The following is an 8,430-nucleotide window of genomic DNA, read 5'->3' as shown; positions in this document are numbered from 1 at the left end:
GGTCCTGGGCCATGGACAAGGTAGAGGCAGCAGGAGATTGAGTCCCCAGCTCTCACAAAAAAAGGAGTCAGCTGCCCCTTGCCTGTAGTTAGAATACCTTGAACAAATAGCAAATGTTCAGATATGATTCATTTCCCTGTACTACACTAGCAGTCTGAACAACAGTTGAACTTACTACTCAAATGGAGCTGTATCCACTCACACACACGATCCTTTGAACTTGTAATTTGTAAGACTAATAAGAGCCATGATTTATTCTCTCCTAAAAGTTTCACTTTTTGCTAAATCATGAAGCAACCTGATGTTATTATCTGGGATGACTTTCTTTCAGACAGGTTTCTTTAACTCTCCTTTACTGCTTGCCCTTAGAGAAATACTTGCCTTTGCTAGGGCTTAGGCTATAGAGCCATTTCCTTGGGTCTTCTTGATTTTGGCAGAAAAGTTTATTTATTGTTCTCTGTATCTGACCTGTCTTAGAGGCATGCTCTGTTTTTATGAAATTTGGAGTCTTTTCCACATGAAATAAATACTTAGAGAAAACATAATTCTACATGCCACAAACTAGCATAAAAACAGTGTATCTCAATATTGTTATATCACTGTATCCCCAAGATGTGGATTCTAGGATCTTTAATGGAATCACAAAATGATAGCATATTCCAAATAGGAAGGGACCCACAAGGGTCAAGTCCAACTCCTGGCTCCACACAGATGACCCAATAATCAGACCCCATGACTGAGAGCAGTGTCAACACTCCTAGAACTCCAGCAGCTTGGGACTATGCCCTCTGTCCTGGGCAGCCTGTTCCATGCCAACCACCCTCTGGCACAGACCTTTTCTGCTTCTCACATACACTCTGTCACCTCTGCTTAAATTTAAGTCACCAAGCAGGCAAACAAATTGATGAATGTAATAATGGTACACTGGTGTTCAGGGTTATTTAACTGAATCCAGAAAAGAAATATTTCTCATAAATGATAGTTTAAAATGTGATATGAAAACGTGAAGTCTGAACTTCAGTTATGATCATTGGGAAATTGAGCTGTCATGCATTAAATCAATTTAATTTTATCATGAACTTAAATGGGAATTTTCTAAAAGGTGAAAAATACACAGCCTTTTTCTTACTGAAAATTAAATTCTGTTTTATTTTGTTCAGTTCAACTGCTTAGTTCGTATGTGCTATAGAAGGCCATGGTAATACTGTCAAATATGGACTATAAAGCAGGCTACAGTGGGTCTCATAAAAGGTCCAGCATAATGACACCTCCCTGTTAATGGAAAAAAAAAATAGAGGCCTAGTCATGAAAATTATATATATACATATATATATATATATATATATATATATATAAAATAAATAAAGGAAAAATGCTATATTTAAAAATGGTAAATAGGTACACTCTTCCAGCCGCTACCCTTGTGAGGCTTGGATAATCTTCTCAAGGAAGAAGAGGAAGTAAAAAGTGTCTGTTTAAGGACGTAAACTGAATGGTTCTTAGATGTGTAAGAAAGGAAAAAGCCAAGAAAGTTTTTGTTTTTGAGGAAGAGTGAATAAGAAGCAAACAGAAAGATGCTCGGTTTAGTTCTGGATTAAGTTTTGTTTCAGTAGTGCATTTGTCTTCAAGTCTGAACTGGAGATAATGATTTGTTCAGATTCATGCTGCTATAATATCCAGGCAGATATTTCTAGATTACGTGCTCAAGTGGTAGTGCTTGACAAAGATTATCTAAGGCTGTGATATCCTGTTATGCTGATTAGGAAAAAAAGACTCACAAAAGTAAAGCTGCTCCCTTGTGATTTCTGCTCTTTCAAGGCATATTTGGTTGGGACTGGGAAAAACATGCTTAGAGTTTTAATCTCTGCTTCTCCTTCAGAACTATCTAATCATATTATCTTTTTGTTATACAGATATACTCTTTCACCCCTATAGCAATTCCAATCCAATAAGTGATATTTTAAAGTCTTTGCTTTATAACCCATTTCTGCACCTCAGTGCAACATGAAAATTTAAAGAGCATACATATATATATTCAGGAGCAATTAATTATATGTCACTTGAATATACTTCTAAAAACTCGCTCTTTGCTTGATTTAATTCTAAAAAACTTAATAGGATGTTCTAAAATCAGTTTTCCCAAAAACTGAAAACTCCTAGAAGAAGACTGTGCTGAAATCACCAGTGCAAATCCTTATGTATTGCATATTATAACAACAGAAGAAAAGTATGGTCTGGGAAATTGATATAAACATGCTACATAGTTTGCAGGGGCTTTTGCGGAGGGAGGAGAATCAAAACCATATCTTTATGAGCTGGATGTAACTGTGAATGCTGCTGCAGGATAGCTCATACCGTGTGCATAGCCATGTTGTGTATCATCGTTGTGAAGCAGAACAGCTTATGAGTGCATCTGATTGCATGGCAATTGTCTTCTTTGTGTATCTGGTGTTATGAAATGCTCAAAAGACATAATTTCTGGTCATTGTGTATTTAACATTACTTAACAAAATGTTAAGTAACACAAGGGATTTGCAAGGATGACTTCAGAGCTAAGATCTTGTGATTTCAAAACTGTCACAGTAAATCACAGTAATCATAACTGACACGGTGTTACAGATGAACAAATGTTAATTAAAGAAAGGAAGAAAACCAACATTTTTCTGTCCTTGAAATTAAAAAGAACAGAGGAACTACTTACTCTTATGGATGACAAATAGCTCTGAAGATATGATGCTTACCCAGAAAATCTAGGAGGCAATCAGATTTAGAAGACAAAAATGGCAATGCCATCTATGAAAGTGAATGCTAGAGGCAACATGCAAATGTGAGGCAAGATGTAACAGTACTTGAAACACAATGGCTTGTGCTTTTGTTTAAAAAAGGCCAAGAAGACTCCTATAAACCAGCACTGTGACATTCCTAGAAAGCTGTTCAACCATTTTTCATTCTCTACAGCCTCCAAACATTAAATAAGTCACAGATTAAACTTCCTGCATCAATATATGTAACAGCTGCAAGTGAAGATAATCAATACTTAGAAGTTAATTATTTAGCCATTCCCAGGGACTCTACAGTTTCAACTGTATCCACATTTTCCTTTGATAACTTTTCACATTTTAGTTGTCTACTTTGTTGCTTTACTGCATAACACAACATATTTAACATTTTTTGTGCAGCATCTAGGCAGTCTCTCATGAGATTCATGCTCTGATTGGAAGCATGTAAAAACCAGAAACATAAAACAGAAAAAAATATATGTTAGAAAACATATCTGCGATGTATTCTGTCAGCAAATATATTTTCCTCCTGATTTATCTTGTTACAGATAAGAATGCAAACATCCCTATTTCACTGTGACAGAAGCAATGTTCACAGTACAAAGATAAATAGATGCTGGTAAATAATGTTCTTATTTTCATTTTTGAAGATAGATGTATATTTAAAACTCTCCACAGTTCCATTAGGGTAGCTTTGACATTGCCAAAAAATGGAAATTTCTGTAGTAAGTCATTCATTCCATTATTCAATTCTATCAAAATCTCAGAGTATGAGGCAATATGGTTCATCTCACTTGTTCTGTTTCCTCTTTATCTGATGATTGAACATATAATTTTCCTGGTGTATCACCTTACCACCTGAGAATAATAAGCTCCTAGAAAACTGGGTTTGTGTTCTGTATTTTGTTTGAAGAAGACTCGTAATTTCATGAAGATGAAACATTATTTACTCAGCAACATCTTTCCAGCCCGTGTCTGAATGTCCCCTCTCTTCACTGAGAAGCTAAGAATTTTCAAATGAAGAAACCTGCAGGATTAGTGTACATATTGCCTGAACCATTTGCTTTAAGATAATACAAATTGGAATTGCTTGTTGGTTTCTCACCAGGCACAGCATAATAAAACCCAGTGATTTAAGGAGTGAGTCATACAGTAGTCATGCAGCTTAACTTCTCAATGAAGCTTTAATAAGGCTTAGCTTTTACCCAACTGATATTGCAATTTACCTTCTGATTTCTAGATCAGATTTTTTTATCTGACTGTTGTTTCTGTATTTACTGAAAAATGCCTGAATACTTTCTTAATAACAAAAAATATTTGAGCTTTATAGTAGTTTGTTTTATTTCTATTAATTTCACATTTCTTGCATTTTCAAGTAAAGGAAAATTTTGATTATCTACAGAAATTCTTAATTTTGATTCTGAAAATGATCAGAGGTTTGAGAATCTCTGTGACCTTGTCCATCTCTGACAAGCTTTTTCCTCTTGAAGATCCCCCAGTATCAATAGTGGCATTTGTTTTACTTTTCCTAAGGTCTATGTTAGCTTCAAATGCACACATTTGAAGTCATGGGAAGAAGACATGGTTAAGAAGTTTAGCATCAGTCAGCGTGAGGTGTGAAGAGCTCAAGTTACCCAGTGTTGATCAGATGGCTCTCAGGACTGTTTCCTCTAGAAACAGTCACCTCAATGAGGGCATTTCCGTCAACAACTTAGTGCCCTCACAGGTTCCTTCCATGTTCCTCACCCTTCCTAGGACTGCAGTAGGTGTGCTGTGCAGCCCATGTCTTAGCAGTGCTCAGACAAGGGCTTTTATGATTTCTGATTAGGGTGAATGCCAGTCAGTGTGCTGAGAGATCAGAAAAGAGAGGTGATGCTTTTAGCTTATAAAGAGCTCAGTTCAAACAAACCCAGATTAATGATGGCCTTCTGCACGTATTCTCCAAATTAGGCAGTTAGACTGAAAAATGACTTACATAGAACTCGTTAGCCTTCCCAGTTTGCGTTGTCAAGCGCCTGAGCGCTGCGCCTGCTGCTCTGAAACTATGTATAGCTGGATGGGAGACAAGGGCTTGGAGAGGAACATTCTGTCTTTTGTTTTAGAAAAGCTTCACCAGTGTGTAGATAATTGCACCATATTATGTGCCTTGGAGCCTAAAGTGGTTACACATTGAGAGAGAAAAGGTGACTCACTGAAGTAATCTGAATCATGGTGATAAAACGTTTTTTTCTGATATATATATATATATATATATATTTCAATATCCACCTTCTTTACACATATCAAATTAGAGCATTTGAATTTAACAATATGTCTCATTACTACTAGCACTAAGTTATACTGAATTTCAATAGGTTGTTATTTTGATCTCATAGTCTCTACAGACAGCAGCACTACTAAAATTCTCAACGTTTTAAAACTTTTCATAGTCTAAATATCATTTCTCCAAATTCAAGTCCATTGCTTCTTCCTTTTGCACCCCAGGCACAAACATTACTGTCTTCTTCTTCTTTTTTTTTTTTTTTTTTACTAATAAGCCTTTCACTTAACTGCATAATTCTGGAGTGTCCTTCAGTTTTTCAGCTCTAAATTAAATGGTCTCAGTGGTGTTTCAGACTTCTTTTTGTGGATCCTTCTTACGAATATGTACCATTCTTTTTGCTTTAATGTTTAAATGATTTAATGTTCGCGCAAGTGGTTATGTAACTCCAGGAATCTGTTTCAGCATGAGGTTCCTCCTCATCAAAAGCCATTACCCTTAATGGTAAGCTATGCATTAGTCTGGTGAGAGAATTTTCATTTTGTTTTTGTCTTAACTCTTTAAAAACTAACAAACAAACAAAAACAAAACCCATTACATTTAAAAATATAACATCTATAAATACTGCTAGAGGATAAGGAGGCAAAAGATTTCACGATGCACCATTTTGTACAATGCTTTTAGAGAAGGACTTATTGTTTCTGAAGCTGTACTACTGCCATCTTGGCAAGTCTTCAATATTTACAATTAAAGAAGTGTTATTTCCTCTTGGGATTCTTGCAGGGATAAGGATCTGCACCAAATATATGCATATATATATCAGTCAGAATACCACAGGATCTCAAAGAGAGGGAAAATTTGGCTCTCAAATTAGAAATGTTGTGAAAATGTCATAATGCCATTCTTACACCTGCTTCAGTTCAGTTCTACTTATTACACTGCATATTTTTCTACCACTCTTGCAAACTGAGCCAACAACAACAACAACAAAAAAGTATGGTTCCACAAAGTATTTGCCTTGATAAAGTCCAGTAGTCCTGGGATTACATAAGATTTGTTCTGTACAAAATACACAGAGATTTTGGTTGAATAATCTTCAGTTGTTGATGCATTGAAGTTAGTAAACTGTACAGAAGCATGGCAGCTCTGAAAAATAAATAAATAAATAAATAAATAAATAAAGAATAAAGTATGCGTTCAAAGGAAAATAAGCTTTTCTTTCCACAGAGAACTTATAGTTCCATTTTCATCTCTACTTCCAGCAAACCTTCCCATATTAAATAAATTCATGGCAGACGAAAATAAGCAAAGTTCTGTGACAGATTGTGAAAGTTTAGTATTCTTATATCTGAGTTTTCACACAAACCTGAAGAATAATACCTGCAATATGATTTTAAGAACATAAAAAAAGTAAGAAGGCAAACATGGATGTATAAAAATACATTCCTCCAGATCATTAACCCTAAATGTCTATTTGGGTTTTTTGTCTGCAAATAGTCACTTCTTGGCTGAAGAACTATCCCAACTTTTTTTGCAGATAGCAGTTTTTTTGGCTGAGAGATTATCTTTCTTTGTTTTATGCATATTGTTTTAAATACATCAAAAAATGCTTTGATGGCTTTGCTGTCAATAGGCAATTTATGAAATGTGCCAAAATGTGGAGAGAATTGGTAAGTTATGAAAGTTTATGGACTGCTTGACAGATGAGGAATTGTCTGTGAAATCATACCGAGAGTGGTGGTCGATAACTGGACGTTTGGATGAAGACTGGTGACAAGTGTGTCCCACAGAGTTCAGTACTGGGGCTGATGCTCTTTAACATCTTCATCGATGACAGTGACAGTAGGATCAAGTGCACTTTCAGCAAGTTTGCAGATGACACACCTGAGGGACAGGATATCATCCAGAGAGACCTAGATAGGCTCCATCCCACAGACATCATGAGGTTCAATAAACCCAAGTGAAAGGTCTTGTACCTGGATCACGGCAACCCTCACCACCAATACAAACTGAGGGATGAAAGGATTGAGGTCAGCCCTACCATAAAGGACTAGGGGGTACTGGAGGATGGCAAGTTGGATGTGAGCCAGATATGCACCCTCACAGTCCAGAAATCCAACTGTATTCTGGGCTGCATCAAAAGAAGTGTGGCCAGCAGAGCTAGGGAGGTGATCCTGCCTCTCTACTCTGTACTGGTGAGGCCTCACCTGGAATACTGCATCCAGATGTGGAGTCCTCAGTACAGGAGAGATGGTGACCTGTTGGAGCACATCCAGAGAAGGACCACTATCATGATGCAAGGGACGGAACACCTCCCCTACGAGGACAGGTCTCCTCTCTTGTGTAATCGGTGATAGGACTAGAGAGAATGGATTCAAGCTGCACCAGGGAAGATTTAGGCTGGACATTAGGAAATACTACTTCTCTGAAATAGTGGTCAGGCAGTGGAATGAGCTGCCCAGGGAAGTGGTGGAGTCACCAACCCTAGAGGTGTTCAAGGAACGTTTGGATGTTGTGTTGAGGGATGCTGTCTGGTGAGAACTGTTGGTGATGGGTGGATGGTCGGACCGAGTAATCTTGTAGGTCTTTTCCAACCTTGGTGATTCTATGATTCAGGCTGGACAGAGCTCTGAGCAACATGATGTAGCTGTAGGTGTCTCTGTTCATTGCAGGGGAGCTGGGTGAGGTGGCTTATAAAGGCCCCTTCTAACTCAAAAGATTCACTGATTCTATAAATGGGCAATTCATACTTATAATTTAAGCTATGCCTATACATATATTCTTACCTATAATTTAAGAAAAAAGAGAAAACAATGTTCCTTTAGGGGAAGAAGCTGAAAAGGTTTTGCAAGTACAGAAAATATCTTGCTACTTGCAAAAGAATCAAAGTGCCAGATGTTTATTCTGATAAGCAAAATTTTGAAGCATGCTTTATTAGTTCTGTGAATCTTCTATTTTGATCATAATAACTTTTTCTTTCTGTGGAACTGATACGTGTTTTATTATTCTGATAAAATCTGTTGTTAAGACATATTGGCACTAAAAAATGATGGAAATGTCAGAGAAAATGTTTTGCATTTCATGCCAGTAAAATTTATGTACTCTTGCTCTTTTCAAAATCATATCAAAGATTGCTGAGAGTGATGCATCACTGGAATGGCACTAAGGAAAAACAGTCAGTGGAAGCACAAAGGGAAGAAGGCTGAATTCTGCTATTCATTTGCACTTTATTGAATTCCCATAAGCCTTGTCTATGTGCTGTGCAAATAGTGAGACAAAAAGTGGTTTGAAGTGACACATGACTTGGTATCCTGAAAGGAAGAGTCTATAAGGACTGTTCAGGGATATCTTCCTACCCCAGATGACACAAAACAAATTGGGAAATATAAA

The 8,430-nt window shown here is 36.8% G+C and overlaps 1 long non-coding RNA gene across 1 annotated transcript; it reads right to left on the bottom strand.

The window, feature by feature from the left end:
• Positions 1-5,325: 5,325 nt before the first annotated feature.
• Positions 5,326-7,191, bottom strand: LOC116653035. Its single transcript, XR_004306421.1, has 3 exons — positions 7,017-7,191; positions 6,770-6,924; positions 5,326-6,186 (listed from the first exon to the last, which is right to left on the bottom strand). It is a non-coding gene; the product is annotated as an uncharacterized LOC116653035 (long non-coding RNA).
• Between the last annotated feature and the right edge of the window lie 1,239 nt (positions 7,192-8,430).

Source organism: Coturnix japonica, chromosome 2, assembly GCF_001577835.2.
Source record: "Coturnix japonica isolate 7356 chromosome 2, Coturnix japonica 2.1, whole genome shotgun sequence".
In the NCBI taxonomy this organism is placed as follows: domain Eukaryota; kingdom Metazoa; phylum Chordata; class Aves; order Galliformes; family Phasianidae; genus Coturnix; species Coturnix japonica.
The sequence above is the reverse complement of the archived record's forward strand: the minus strand, read 5'-3'. Positions and strand labels throughout refer to the sequence as shown.